Genomic DNA, 14,473 nt, shown 5'->3' with positions numbered 1-14,473 from the left:
CATGGCAGGGGGAGCTGCAGGGCCGTCGAAGGGGCTCCAGCATCTGAGCCGTGTCCTCCCACAGGAAAGTACATCACCCCATATGGGAGCCGGGGGGCAGTGCCAAAGATGCGGCACTGGGAGAGGAGGACATCATCAGGCTGGCCCAGGACCAGGAGGAGATGAAGGTAGGGTGTGCAACATCTCTGTGGGGGCGGGGGTGGGGGTGAACGTGGGCGCCGGCACCAACATGGCAGCTGAGCACCCCTCCCTCCAGGTGAACCTGCTGGAGCTGCAGGGGCAGGTGTTGCGGCTTGTGGGAGACCACAATGAGGGGCACGGCAAATTCCTGGCCACTGCCCAGAACCCTGCTGATGAGCCCGCTCTAGGAGCCCCAGCCCCACAAGAGCTTGGGTGTGCTGACAAGCAGGGTGGCAAGTAGAGCCCTCAGGCAGGGTGAGCTAGCACTGCGCTCAGATCCCCTCCTCCCTCTCTCCGAAGATCTTTGTGAGGTGAGCCTCACTGACAGCGTGGAGCCTGCAGCAGGAGAGGCCAGGGAGGGTTCTCCCCACAACAACTCCACTGCACAGCAGATCGTGCAGCTGCTTCTTGTAACGCAGGACTCCCCAGGAGCACCCAGGCTTGGGCAGCAATCTCTGCATGCCACTCTTTTTGGGCTGCCGAGAACAGGGAGATAAACACCACCATCATCTAAGAGCTGGTCAAGAAATTAAAAACAAAAAAAAGTTAAGGTGTTAATCTCCTACACAATTCATTTACTTCATTTGAATGTTAGAGCCATTCATGTTTATTTGTGTTTCTAATTTATAGTTTCAATTTTATTTGCAAAAAGTTAAAGGAGAGTGGGTCTTTCCCTCATGTTCACTCTGGCTTCCTTTAGCATGTTTCTTTTTCAATTTGATAATTATTGGACGTTAGCATGCATATTAAGTTTGCCCTTATGTGGTGGGTGTTCAAACACACAAGGACCCACTATTTGCACAAAACTATTCTTCCTGGTTTGGAATAGGCTGCCATGCCTTTTTAATGTTAGTGCAGCATGTATATTCATTACGGAATTCAGATAAAATTTGCTTATGTTCTGCTGTTATGTTTGATCGAATCCTAATCACAGTGAGCTCTTCATTAGCTCAATATGTGGTTTGCCCTCAAGTGCGTGGCACAGTTTATTACTTTGTAATATGCCACTGTGAGTACTGACATTTACAGCTGTTTAAAGGCGGAGCACTGGAAACAGCCTTTCCCCCTTTTTCTGTGTATTGGGGATGGGAGTAATAACATTTTGGGGAGCTTTTTAAATCTCCCAGAAGAGGAGAGTGGCCTGCTCTGGCAGGTGTGTGCAGGATAGAGTGAGTTTTATTTGTTTTGGTGCCAAGAATGAGCACTGTACTATGGTAGTTCCCTTAGGATTTGTCTGTGTTCTGGGCTCATGAAGATATTGCATCATGAGCTGTGGCAGTTGTACTCTTTTTTGATGACCTAAAATGGTGTTCTTTCTGAGGAATGAAAGGCTCCCATCGTTGATTGTGGATGTGGAAAACATTTCCTAGCTTAGGGCATTTATACCTATCACATATTTTAAAGTCAGAGTTCATGTTCCCTGTTTTAATCACGTGACTACACATCCCAGTACACAAAAGGGCACTGGTTGGCATTCTTCTTAATGTATTTAGGAAAGATCATAAGAAATCCTTTAAGAGTTTAGATGTCCCTGAAACAGGCATACAGGCTCTATCAAGAATGAATTCAAGTGAAGGAAAGTTGTGTGACCCCTGGCATTCCTCTATGTTCACGGAGCTTATTTGAGGGTAGAAGATTAATTTTACCATCTAGACCTCTCTGGCTAATACCTAGTCTTCAACCACATTGGCTACTTTGACATAGGAATTTACTTCTTTTCCTCCAATGGAAAATACTTTAAAAAATAATAACCTTATTATAAATGAATATATGTGAGAGTACTTAGTTGAAACAAAAAGGAGTTTTAGTAGACAGTATTATACTACATTTGAAAATCAAGGAGAAGTTTATGCGACTTAAAATGTTTACAAACTGCAGCGCAATCTACTGTTTGTAAATGTCAAAGTCTTATCAGGAAAACTGTCTATACAATCACAGAGTCCTATTTCCTCACAAAGTTCTTTACGAAGAGTGAAATATGTTTTCATACCTTTCAGTTTCAGTTAGAGGCATATTTTGTGCAATATTTATGTGAATGTGCCTATATATTATGAATTAATTATTTCAGTCATATGTTGCCTAAATCATAACTTGATGATGCTTGGGAAAGAATCAGCAGTTAAAACCTCATGAAGTTCTAATGTCTGTGTTCCAAAATACGTCACATTATTAGGACGTAGGGAGAGATGTGTGTGCGCTCCCTGGGGTGGGCATTTCTAGTTACTAGACCATCTCCATTTGGCATCCTCATGATACTTTTATAAATATGACATTAATAGGAAAGCAATATTATTTTACAGATAAAATAACGGATTTGCCTGGATTCATGGGAAAAAAATGCAAATATTGGGTCCTTGTGACTTCAACGGACTCTTCCAAATTGTATGAATTTATTAATGTATTAGATAAACCTAGTTTCAGAATGATAAACTGTTAGACCAAATAATGTGGCTAATTAACAGTGGTACGATTTCTAGCCCGAGGGTTTAAAATGGACTTAAGGTCCTGTTCTTGCCTTTTATTTTCTGAACTTGCCGCTTTTGCATTCTTTGAGTTCAGTTTAAAGACAGTTACTTTAAGAGCATTTTAAACCCTCGGGCTAGAAATCCTACCACTGTTAATTAGCCACATTATTTGGTCTAACAGTTTTTCTTTATCATTCTGAAACTGGGTTTACCTAATACATTGATAAATTATTTCAAAGGTATTTTTATAGTTCAAATCACTTCACTTTTACACTGATAAATGTAAATGACTAGGAATGACCTTCGGATAGTGTTTAGCATCTGTAACCAATCTGACAATAATGTGTTCATCAGGTACGTATGGATTAAATCACATACTGGCATATTTAAGCTGAACATCAGTCTGGAAACAAATTTACTATATTAACTGAAATACCACTTTTTGTGTAGGTATTTTTGTCATATATTTAAGAAAAAGCTAACAAGGATGGAAATCATATTACAATAACTTAAGTCTTTCTTCAAAGTGCATGCAGTCTTTTGCAATACCTCATTCAGCCAGATATTTGTTCTCTTTCTCATTCAGTATAAGACAGCTTTCTGGCCGGGCGCGGTGGCTCACGCTTGTAATCCCAGCACTTTGGGAGGCCGAGGCGGGCGGATCACGAGGTCAGGAGATCGAGACCACGGTGAAACCCTGTCTCTACTAAAAATACAAAAAATTAGCCGGGCGTGGTGGCGGGCACCTGTAGTCCCAGCTACTCGGAGAGGCTGAGGCAGGAGAATGGCGCGAACCCGGGAGGCAGAGCTTGCAGTGAGCCAAGATTGCGTCACTGCACTCCAGCCTGGGTGACAGAGCGAGACTCCGTCTCAAAAAAAAAAAAAAAAACAAGACAGCTTTCAATTTGCTTAGCAGGCAACATTAGAAGGTTAGAGTTCATCAGAAACATAGAATTTTTTTTTTTTTTTTTTTTTTGAGACGGAGTCTCGCTCTGTCGCCCAGGCTGGAGTGCAGTGGCGCGATCTCGGCTCACTGCAAGCTCCGCCTCCTGGGTTCACGCCATTCTCCTGCCTCAGCCTCTCCGAGTAGCTGGGACTACAGGCGCCCGCCACGACGCCCGGCTAATTTTTTTTTTGTATTTTTAGTAGAGACGGGGTTTCACCGTGGTCTCGATCTCCTGACCTCGTGATCCGCCCGCCTCGGCCTCCCAAAGTGCTGGGATTACAAGCGTGAGCCACCGCGCCCGGCCAGAAACATAAAATTTAAAATGTGAGTTCAACCAAATAAATTTGAATTTCTGCAGGAGGTAAAGACTCAAAATACTTGTTTATTTAAAGATTGCAGTATATGATAATCATTTTGAAGTATTTGATTAATACCAATAGGTTTTCCAGAAATGAAAAAAAAAATTTAAAACCAAAGCTGATTTCTAGAAAGTTTGAAAATGTAAATCAGCCCTATCCAGAATATAGTTTCTCTAAAACTTTCTCTTAGTCATTTTACAATAGTATAACTATTAAATGTAACTGCCATTTTAATGTTTTGAAATAAATTAAAACATTTTAAAATATGAATACTGTAGCTTAAAAGAAAGAAACTAGGGGAAGGAAAAGTAAAGAAAGAAATGCCAATTTCAGTCCAAAACTTTATTTGCCAACTTTTCTTATAATGACTTTTACCAATTTATGAATTCTTTTAAACAGAATCTATAATGGAAATACTGAAAGACTTTTGCCTAAAGTGGCATTACTGAATACTGCTGTGATGCTACTCTAATGTAATAAATTATTGTTGCAAAGTGCTGTTTTTGCCTTAAATTTTTATTTTGTGTGTCTTGAAAACTATAGTATTAAAAGTATTGAGATTGTGCAAATGCTGGGCACGCTTGGCATGAAATAATGTTTTTATTTTTACAAAATTGTAATATGACTATGCAAGCATTTAATTAATTAATTTACTTATTTATTTTGAGATGGAATTTCACTCTGTTGCCCAGGCCAGAGTGCAGTGGCTCGATCTTGGCTCACTGCAACCTCCACCTCCTGGTTTCAAGCAATTCTCCTGCCTCAGCCTCTCAAGTAGCTGCGACTACAGGTGCACGCCACCATGCCCAGCTAATTTTTGTATTTTTAGTAGAGATGGGGTTTCACTATGTTGGCCAGGCTGCTCTCGAACTCCTGACCTCGTGATCTGCCCACCTCAGCCTCCCAAAGTGCTGGGATTACAGGCATGAGCCACCGCACCCAGCCGCAAAGTTTATCAAAAGAACACCAACTGAAAAAATAGTTATAGGATTTTAAAAAGTTAGGAGATTAAAAAAAGTTATGAGGTTAAAAAAGTTATGAGATTAAAAAGTTATGGGATAAAGTTATGGGATAAAAAAGTTATGGGATAAAAAATGTTATGGTCGGTGGCTCATGCCTGTAATCTCAGCGCTTTGGGAAGCCAAAGTGGGTGGATCACCTGAGGTAGGGAGTTTGAGACCAGCCTGACCAACATGGAGAAACCTGTCTCTATTAAAAATACAAAATTAGCCAGGCGTGGTGACAAATGCCTGTAATCCCAGCTACTCAGGAGGCTGAGGCAGGAGAATCTCTTGAACCCGGGAGATGGAGGTTGCGGTGAGCTGAGATTGTGCCATTGCACTCCAGCCTGGGCAACAAGAACGAAACTCCGTCTCAAAATAAATAAATAAATAAAAAAGTTATGGAAATAAGTTGTGGGAAAAAAGTTACGGAAAAATATTCCAAAAAAAGTTTTGTGAAAAAAAGTTACGTGATAAAAATTAAATAAATAAAAGCAGGCCACTGTCAGCAAAGCCTGGAGAAGTGTCTAATGGGGGAGGCAGGTGCAGATGAGATGAAGATCATCGTCATCCAAAAACAGAGAACTAGGCTCAGGGCAGTAGCTCACACCTGTAAGCCCAGTACTTTGGGAGACTGAGGCGGGCAAATCACCTGAGGTCAGGAGTTCAAGACCAGCCTGGCCAACATGGTGAAACCCTGTCTCTACTAAAAATACAAAAAATTAGCCAGGCATGGTAGCGGGTGCCTGTAATCCCAGCTACTTGGGAGGCTGAGGCAGGAGAATCGCTTGAACTCGGAAGGTGGAGGTTGCAGCGAGCCCAGATGGTACCACTGCACTCCAGCCTGGGCAACAGAGCAAGACTCCATCTCAAAAAAAAAAAAGTTACGGAAAAAACTTAATACAAAAAAGTTATGGGATAAAAATAAAAACAAAAGCAGGCCCCTGTCAGCAAAGCCTGGAGAAGTGGGGCCGGAGGCTCCACCCCCGCCGTGTCCCTACCACCCCTTCCCAGTCACCCCTTTACCATTAGAGTAGCAAGACAAGACCCCTGTCTAATGGGGAGAGACAAACAGACCCTTTGCCACCTTGGCCAGGGCTAAGTCCTTTAATTTCTGGATGATGATGATTGTTATTTAAGAGGCAGAGGCTGATGGAGTTGGTTTGCTTGGAGGAGGCCTGATGGCCTCCTTACTCTCACCAAAGCAATTTTTCCCTCAGGCTCCTGTCTTCTTACTCAGAGAGGCAGCTGAGGCGGGACAGTGGGGCTAACTGTAGACCAGGCGAGGGCTCGGGCTGCTGAGAGTGGCCCCCCTCCCCCCACGTACATATTGTATCTGTGTAATGTTTTATATATTCTGGGGGGTAGGGCCACCCCTGTATCGTACCTAGTGGAGATTGGAGCTGGCACATGGTGGGGAGGTTCTAATAATTATTTGCAGCTGGGGAATTTATTTGATAGCATAGGACAGAGGAAGGAGGTGGGGATGGGGTCGTGGCTTCCTGGCAATGCGACTCCTGTTTATTTTGCTTTTTATTTTGGAATAAATGGATTTAGCCATACTGCTAGCCTGGCGTGTTCCTGTTTCCCTCACTGGGTCCTGGAGTTTGTGCCACTGAACAAGGAGTCCCAGAGTGTCTGAGCATGTCCAGCTGGGCTGTTGGGGACCTCCCAGGCCTGTTACCTGTATGCTGCCTGGTGACGCCTGGGGGAGTCCACGGGGACTGTCATCGTGCCTATGGGGCACAGTCCGGCCCTGACGGCCAACAGGCTCAGAAGCCTGATCTAGCAGTGGCCGGGAAGGCAGGATGCCAGCACCCAAGGGCACTGACTTCCATGCACCCCAGGCATCTTCCTTTCCGCTCCTCTGCCTCCCTCGCCTGTCTGCACCTAGTGGCCTGTTCTGTCTGTCCCTCCAGAGTGCCAGCTGCCCCTCAGGCTCCCTCCAGGCTGAGTTCATAGCACTGTTCCCTAGTGGCTAGAGCAGGCTTCACAGGATGAGAGCCAGCTAAGCTCCAGGGGCTTTCCAGGAAAAGTGTTCCTTGGAAAGGATGTGGCTTTTCACCGCTCCCAGTACCCTAGTAATGGCTTGGCCTTTCCCCTCCCCTGAGCTCCACAGACAACACAGCGAGCAGAGGACACATTCCCCGTCATCCAGAGATGGGTTTGCTTGTCAACCAAGGGAAAGCAGGACTGGTAGAGACTCTCAGGCCACACGGCACCCCCCATTTTTGGGCGGGGGGTGGGAGGGATGGTGGGGCTGGCTGTCCACAGGCCGGGCATGACAGGGAGGCCCACTGGAGGTGGCGCACTTTGGAGGGGAGATGTCGGGGAACAGATATGTGTCTCAGTAAAGAGATCTGCTCTTTTACAATTTCTGCACCAATTCGCCATACTTGGAGGTGACGCATAGCAGCTTATTTTTTACTTTTTCAAGAAAGGATATCATGGAAAGAAATCAAGCTGCCTTTCTATGAATAGAGCTCAATTGCCTTCCAGCTATAGGCTTCAGGCTCCAAATGTTTTTCAGAAATAAGAAATGGGTTGAGCTGCACCATCCATAGCCTTACCCTGAGCATTCCCAGCATGACCCCTAGCACATACGAAGTGCCTTGGTTAATTATGAAACCAGTGAAAATGAGATGAAAAGTACTATTCTCATGCAGACCTGTTGGGTTATGCAGAGACAAGGTCGCAGGGACACAGCCCTAACCACAGTCTGCCCTCTGGAACACGTGTCTGTTCACATGGAAACGACACAAGTCTAGTTCTCCTCCAAAAGTCATGCAGCAAAACAAAAATGTCTGCAAAACTGGGAAGAGCTTTTTACCATGACTTTAATTTTGAGGGTGCTCTTTAGCAGAGGCTGTTGATGAAGGAATAATTCTATCAACCAGGACCACTGAGCAGGAATGAATCTATAACTCCTTTTTTTAAGGCCAGAAAGGACCTTAAGTTCCTTCTGTTTCCAGAGGAGGGTCCTGAAGCCCAGACATGACAAAAGATTTGGCCTCTTTAAAGGATCCATCCAGCCCCCTCCATGAAACGGAAATGAGCCAATGTTGGTTTCAGTATTCTAAACTTTTGGAAAATGGTAAAACTGAAGGACATTGAACAAAAATACTAGGTTTTTTTCTATCTTGTTCAGTGAGTGTCAACACACTACATGTTTTTCATAATGGTTAGTTTTTATGATAAAAATACATTCTCATTGTATAAAATTTGGGAAATTCCAAAACCTATGGAGAAGAACATTTAAATTATCCATAACCCCACAATTTATTCATTTGCTTATTCCAGCAACAAATAAAAGTGCATGCCTTACTAAGAGCAGGGCATGTTCCAAGACTGACTATCCAGAAATGATAGCCTTGAATTGATTCCCTTCCAACTCTTTTCTCAATGCACTACTACTACTAATTTTAAAATCAGGTTATTTAGTTTTGGAATCTCCTTTTCACTTAATATATCACAAACCTTTTCCGAGGTTATCAAATAATATTCCAAGCTATGATTTTAAAGCTGCATCACATCACATCACATCAGTTTACATTATTAAACCATTGTACTTGGGACATAAGAGATAATCAATTTTTCAACATTATAATGTTGCATGTAATATTCTTTGGTCACATACCTGATTATCTTTGGAAAACTTCCCTAGAATTCAGATTGTTAGATCAAAAGTCTTAATATTTTTAAGGTTCTAGATACACAATGCTCAATTGCTTTCTTTTTTTTTTTTTTTTTTTTTGAGACAGAGTCTTGCTGTGTCGCCCAGGCTGGAGTGTAGTGGTGCGATCTCAGCTCACTGCTAGCTCCGCCTCCCATGTTCATGCCATTCTCCTGCCTCAGCCTCCCAAGTAGCTGGGACTACAGGTGCCTGCCACCACGCCTGGTTAATTTTTTGTATTTTTAGTAGAGACGGGGTTTCACTGTGTTAGCCAGGATGGTCTCGATCTCCTGACCTCGTGATCCACCTGCCTCGGCCTCCCAAAGTGCTGGGATTACAGGCATGAGCCACCGTGCCCAGCCCAATTGCTTTCTTGAAAGAGTGTAATAGTTTTACTTCCACCAGCTACAAGAGTGTCCTTCTGTCATACAGCAAGGCCTGCCTCTCGAAACAACTCCAATGGGTTAATAAAAAAGTCATTGTCAACTGAGTCAAAATGGTTTTTCTTTTAATTTACATTTCTTACTTGACAACGTAAGTCAAACTTTAAAAAAGAAATTCTGTTTCTTCATAAATTACCTATGCATGCTTTTTGTCATTTTTCTATGGAACTGTTAATACTTCTTCTTAGCATTCTAGTCTTAATATTTTTTAGCAAAGGATTTTTCTGACTGCATTGTGACACCTAGCCTCCTGGCTGGGGCAGCAGGAGGTGGGATGGAGAAAGGGCAGGGTGTCAGAGCCAGGCTTGTTCTCTTAGTCCTTCCACAGTCACCAAGGTGTGACCTGGGCCAACTCTTTTGGTATCTCTGGGCTTCACTTCCCTTTTCTGTAAATAGAAAGGTCTTAATTAAGGTCCCTTCCAGTCCTATAAAAGGGAGTTTCAAAGCTTCTTTCAGTGTTATGATTGTGATCAGCTTTGAAGGAGGTAGTGCTAGTGGGTTAACATCAAACTGTAAGCTTGCTTCCCCAGTTCTAACCTACCAGTACCACCTACACTGAGAAAATCACTTCGACGCTCTTAGTTTCCTGATCTGTAAATGGAAAATGTGTTTTACAGATTTGTTGTAAAAGTTATGTGAAATAATAAAAATCAAAGTGTATAGATTATAAGATACTACAGACAGGCCGGGCATGGTGGCTCTCAGCTGTAATCCCAGCACTTTGGGGGGCTGAGGCAGGCAGATCCCTTGAGGTCAGGAGTTCGAGACCAGCCTGGCCAACATGGCGAAACCCCGCCTCTACTAAAAATACAAAAATTAGCCAAGCGTGGTGGCTCGTGCCTGTAATCCCAGCTACTCCAGAGGCTGAGGTGGGAGAATCACTTGAACCCTGGAGACAGAGGTTGCAATGAGCCGAGATCACACCACTGCACCCCATCCTGGGCAACAGAGCCAAACTCCGTCTCAAAACAAAACAAAACAAACTATATATATATATATTATATATATACTACTTATATACACACTATATATACCGTATATACACACACTATATATATACCATATATACACACACTATATATATACCATATATACATACACTATATATATACTATATATACATACACTATATATATACTATATATATACACTATATATATACTATATATACACTATATATATACTGTATATATACACTATATATAGTATATATACACTATATATACTATATATACACTAATATATACTATATATATATACTATATATACACACTATATATACTATATATATACACTATATATATACTATATATATACACTATATATACTATATATATACACTATATATATACTATATATATACACTATATATACTATATATATACACTATATATATACTATATATACACTATATATATACTATATATATACTATATATACACTATATATATAGTATATATATACTATATATACTATATATATACTATATATATACACTATATATACTATATATATACTATATATACACTATATATACTATATATATACTATATATATACACTATATATACTATATATATACTATATATATACACTATATATACTATATATACTATATATATACACTATATATACTATATATACACTATATATAGTATATATATACACTATATATATACTATATATACACACTATATATATACTATATATACACTATATATACACTATATATATACACTATATATACACTATATATATACACTATATATACTATATATATACACTATATATATACTATATATATACACTATATATATACTATATATACACTATATATATACTATATATATACACTATATATATACACTATATATACTATATATACACTATATATACTATATATACACTATATATACTATATATATACACTATATATACTATATACACTATATATATACTATATATACACTATATATACTATATATATACACTATATATATACTATATATATACACTATATATACTATATATACACTATATATATACTATATATACTATATATATATACACTATATATATACTATATATACTATATATATATATACACTATATATATATAAAACTACACACACACACACCACATACACACACACTGTGAAGTTGCATTTTTAAAGAATTTAATTTTCATAAATCTTAGTGCACAAAAAAGTAAAGAAGCTTCCTTCCTTCCCTCCCTCCCTCCCTCCCTCCCTCCTTTCTTTCCTTTCTTTCTTTCTTTCTTTCTTTCTTTCTTTCTTTCTTTCTTTCTTTCTTTCTTTCTTTCTTTCTTTCTTTCTTTCTTTCTTTCTTTCTTTCTTTCTTTCTTTCTTTCTTTCTTTCTTTCTTTCTTTCTTTCTTTCTTTCTTCCCTCTCTGGCGCAGGCTACAATCTACTCGGCTTGCTGCTGCCCGCGCCGCCGACTGCCTGGGACTGCCAGCGCCCGTCACCGCTGCCTGCCTTTTCTCCTTTGGTTGCAGGCACGCGTTCGCCATCTTGGCCACGCTGGTCGCCACCTCCTGACTCCGAGTGCTCTGCCCGCCTCAGCCTCCCGAGGTACTGCGACTACAAACGGAGTCTCGCTCACCCAGTGCTCGGTGTTGCCCGGGCTGGAGTGCGGTGGTGTGGTCTGGCCTCGCGGCAGCCTCTACCCCCCGGCCGCCTGCCTTGGCCTGCCAGGGTGCTGGGATTGCAGCCCCTGCCCGGCCGCCACCCCATCTGGAAGGTGGGGAGCGCCTCTGCCCGGCCGCCCCGTCTGGGAGGTGAGGAGCACCTCTGCCTGGCCGCCCCGTCTGGGAAGTGAGGAGCACCTCTGCCCGGCCGCCCCGTCTGGGAAGTGAGGAGCGCCTCTGCCCGGCCACCCACCGTCTGGGAAGTGAGGAGCGCCTCTGCCCGGCCACCCACCGTCTGGGAAGTGAGGAGCGCCTCTGCCCGGCCACCCACCGTCTGGGAAGTGAGGAGCGCCTCTGCCCGGCCGCCCCGTCTGGGAAGTGAGGAGCGCCTCTGCCCGGCCACCCACCGTCTGGGAAGTGAGGAGCGCCTCTGCCCGGCCACCCACCATCTGGGAAGTGAGGAGCGCCTCTGCCCGGCCGCCCCATCTGGGAAGTGAGGAGCGCCTCTGCCCGGCCACCCACCGTCTGGGAAGTGAGGAGCGCCTCTGCCCGGCCACCCACCGTCTGGGAAGTGAGGAGCGCCTCTGCCCGGCCACCCACCGTCTGGGAAGTGAGGAGCGCCTCTGCCCGGCCACCTACCGTCTGGGAAGTGAGGAGCGCCTCTGCCCGGCCACCCATCGTCTGGGAAGTGAGGAGCGCCTCTGCCCGGCCACCCATTGTCTGGGAAGTGAGGAGCGCCTCTGCCCGGCCACCCTGTCTGGGAAGTGAGGAGCGCCTCTGCCCGGCCGCCCCATCCTGGAGGAAGTGAGGAGCGCCTCTGCCCGGCCGCCCCGCCCGGGAAGAAGTGAGGAGCGCCTCTGCCCGGCCGCCCCGTCCGGGAAGAAGTGAGGAGCGCCTCTGCCCGGCCGCCCCGTCCGGGAAGAAGTGAGGAGCGCCTCTGCCCGGCCACCCATCGTCTGGGAGGTGAGGAGCGCCTCTGCCCGGCCACCCATCGTCTGGGAGGTGAGGAGCGCCTCTGCCCGGCCACCCATCGTCTGGAAAGTGAGGAGCGCCTCTGCCCGGCTGCCCCATCTGGGAAGTGAGGAGTGCCTCTGCCCGGCCACCCATCGTCTGGGAGGTGAGGAGCGCCTCTGCCCGGCCACCCATCGTCTGGAAAGTGAGGAGCGCCTCTGCCCGGCTGCCCCATCTGGGAAGTGAGGAGTGCCTCTGCCCGGCCACCCATCGTCTGGGAGGTGAGGAGCGCCTCTGCCCGGCCGCCCATCGTCTGGGAAGTGAGGAGCGCCTCTGCCCGGCCACCCATCGTCTGGGAAGTGGGGAGCGCCTCTGCCCGACCACCCATCGTCTGGGAAGTGAGGAGCGCCTCTGCCCGGCCACCTATCGTCTGGGAAGTGGGGAGCGCCTCTGCCCGACCACCCATCGTCTGGGAAGTGAGGAGCGCCTCTGCCCGGCCACCTATCGTCTGGGAAGAAGTGAGGAGCGTCTCTGCCTGGCCGCCCCGTCTGGGAAGTGAGGAGCCCCTCTGCCCGGCCGCCCACCGTCTGGGAAGTGAGGAGCGCCTCTGCCCGGCCACCCACCGTCTGGGAAGTGAGGAGCGCCTCTGCCCGGCCACCCACCGTCTGGGAAGTGAGGAGCGCCTCTGCCCGGCCGCCCCATCTGGGAAGTGAGGAGCGCCTCTGCCCAGCCACCCACCGTCTGGGAAGTGAGGAGCGCCTCTGCCCGGCCACCCACCGTCTGGGAAGTGAGGAGCGCCTCTGCCCGGCCACCCACCGTCTGGGAAGTGAGGAGCGCCTCTGCCCGGCCACCCACCGTCTGGGAAGTGAGGAGCGCCTCTGCCCGGCCACCTACCGTCTGGGAAGTGAGGAGCGCCTCTGCCCGGCCACCCATCGTCTGGGAAGTGAGGAGCGCCTCTGCCCGGCCACCCATCGTCTGGGAAGTGAGGAGCGCCTCTGCCCGGCCACCCTGTCTGGGAAGTGAGGAGCGCCTCTGCCCGGCCGCCCCGTCTGGGAAATGAGGAGCGCCTCTGCCCGGCCACCCATCGTCTGGGAAGTGAGGAGCGCCTCTGCCCGGCCGCCCCATCCTGGAGGAAGTGAGGAGCGCCTCTGCCCGGCCGCCCCGTCCGGGAAGAAGTGAGGAGCGCCTCTGCCCGGCCGCCCCGTCCGGGAAGAAGTGAGGAGCGCCTCTGCCCGGCCGCCCCGTCCGGGAAGAAGTGAGGAGCGCCTCTGCCCGGCCGCCCCGTCCGGGAAGAAGTGAGGAGCGCCTCTGCCCGGCCGCCCCGTCCGGGAAGAAGTGAGGAGCGCCTCTGCCCGGCCGCCCCGTCCGGGAAGAAGTGAGGAGCGCCTCTGCCCGGCCGCCCCGTCTGGGAGGTGAGGAGCGCCTCTGCCCGGCCACCCATCGTCTGGGAGGTGAGGAGCGCCTCTGCCCGGCCACCCATCGTCTGGGAGGTGAGGAGCGCCTCTGCCCGGCCACCCATCGTCTGGAAAGTGAGGAGCGCCTCTGCCCGGCTGCCCCATCTGGGAAGTGAGGAGTGCCTCTGCCCGGCCACCCATCGTCTGGGAGGTGAGGAGCGCCTCTGCCCGGCCACCCATCGTCTGGAAAGTGAGGAGCGCCTCTGCCCGGCTGCCCCATCTGGGAAGTGAGGAGTGCCTCTGTCCGGCCACCCATCGTCTGGGAGGTGAGGAGCGCCTCTGCCCGGCCGCCCATCGTCTGGGTAGAAGTGAGGAGCGCCTCTGCCCGGCCACCCATCGTCTGGGAGGTCTACC

The 14,473-nt window shown here is 46.7% G+C and overlaps 1 protein-coding gene across 2 annotated transcripts in view; it reads left to right on the top strand.

Annotated features, from left to right (window-relative positions):
* Window positions 1-14,473, top strand: part of ZNF774 (zinc finger protein 774) — an 84,163-nt gene that overhangs the window by 3,662 nt on the left and 66,028 nt on the right. For both annotated transcript variants that reach the window (XM_055277220.2, XM_063638567.1), the window contains one exon: window positions 65-167. The gene's annotated coding sequence lies outside the window, so the exon portion shown is untranslated. The remainder of the gene's footprint in view (window positions 1-64; window positions 168-14,473) is intronic.

The sequence above is a fragment of the Symphalangus syndactylus genome, chromosome 5, assembly GCF_028878055.3.
Source record: "Symphalangus syndactylus isolate Jambi chromosome 5, NHGRI_mSymSyn1-v2.1_pri, whole genome shotgun sequence".
Lineage (NCBI taxonomy): Eukaryota > Metazoa > Chordata > Mammalia > Primates > Hylobatidae > Symphalangus > Symphalangus syndactylus.
The sequence above is the reverse complement of the archived record's forward strand: the minus strand, read 5'-3'. Positions and strand labels throughout refer to the sequence as shown.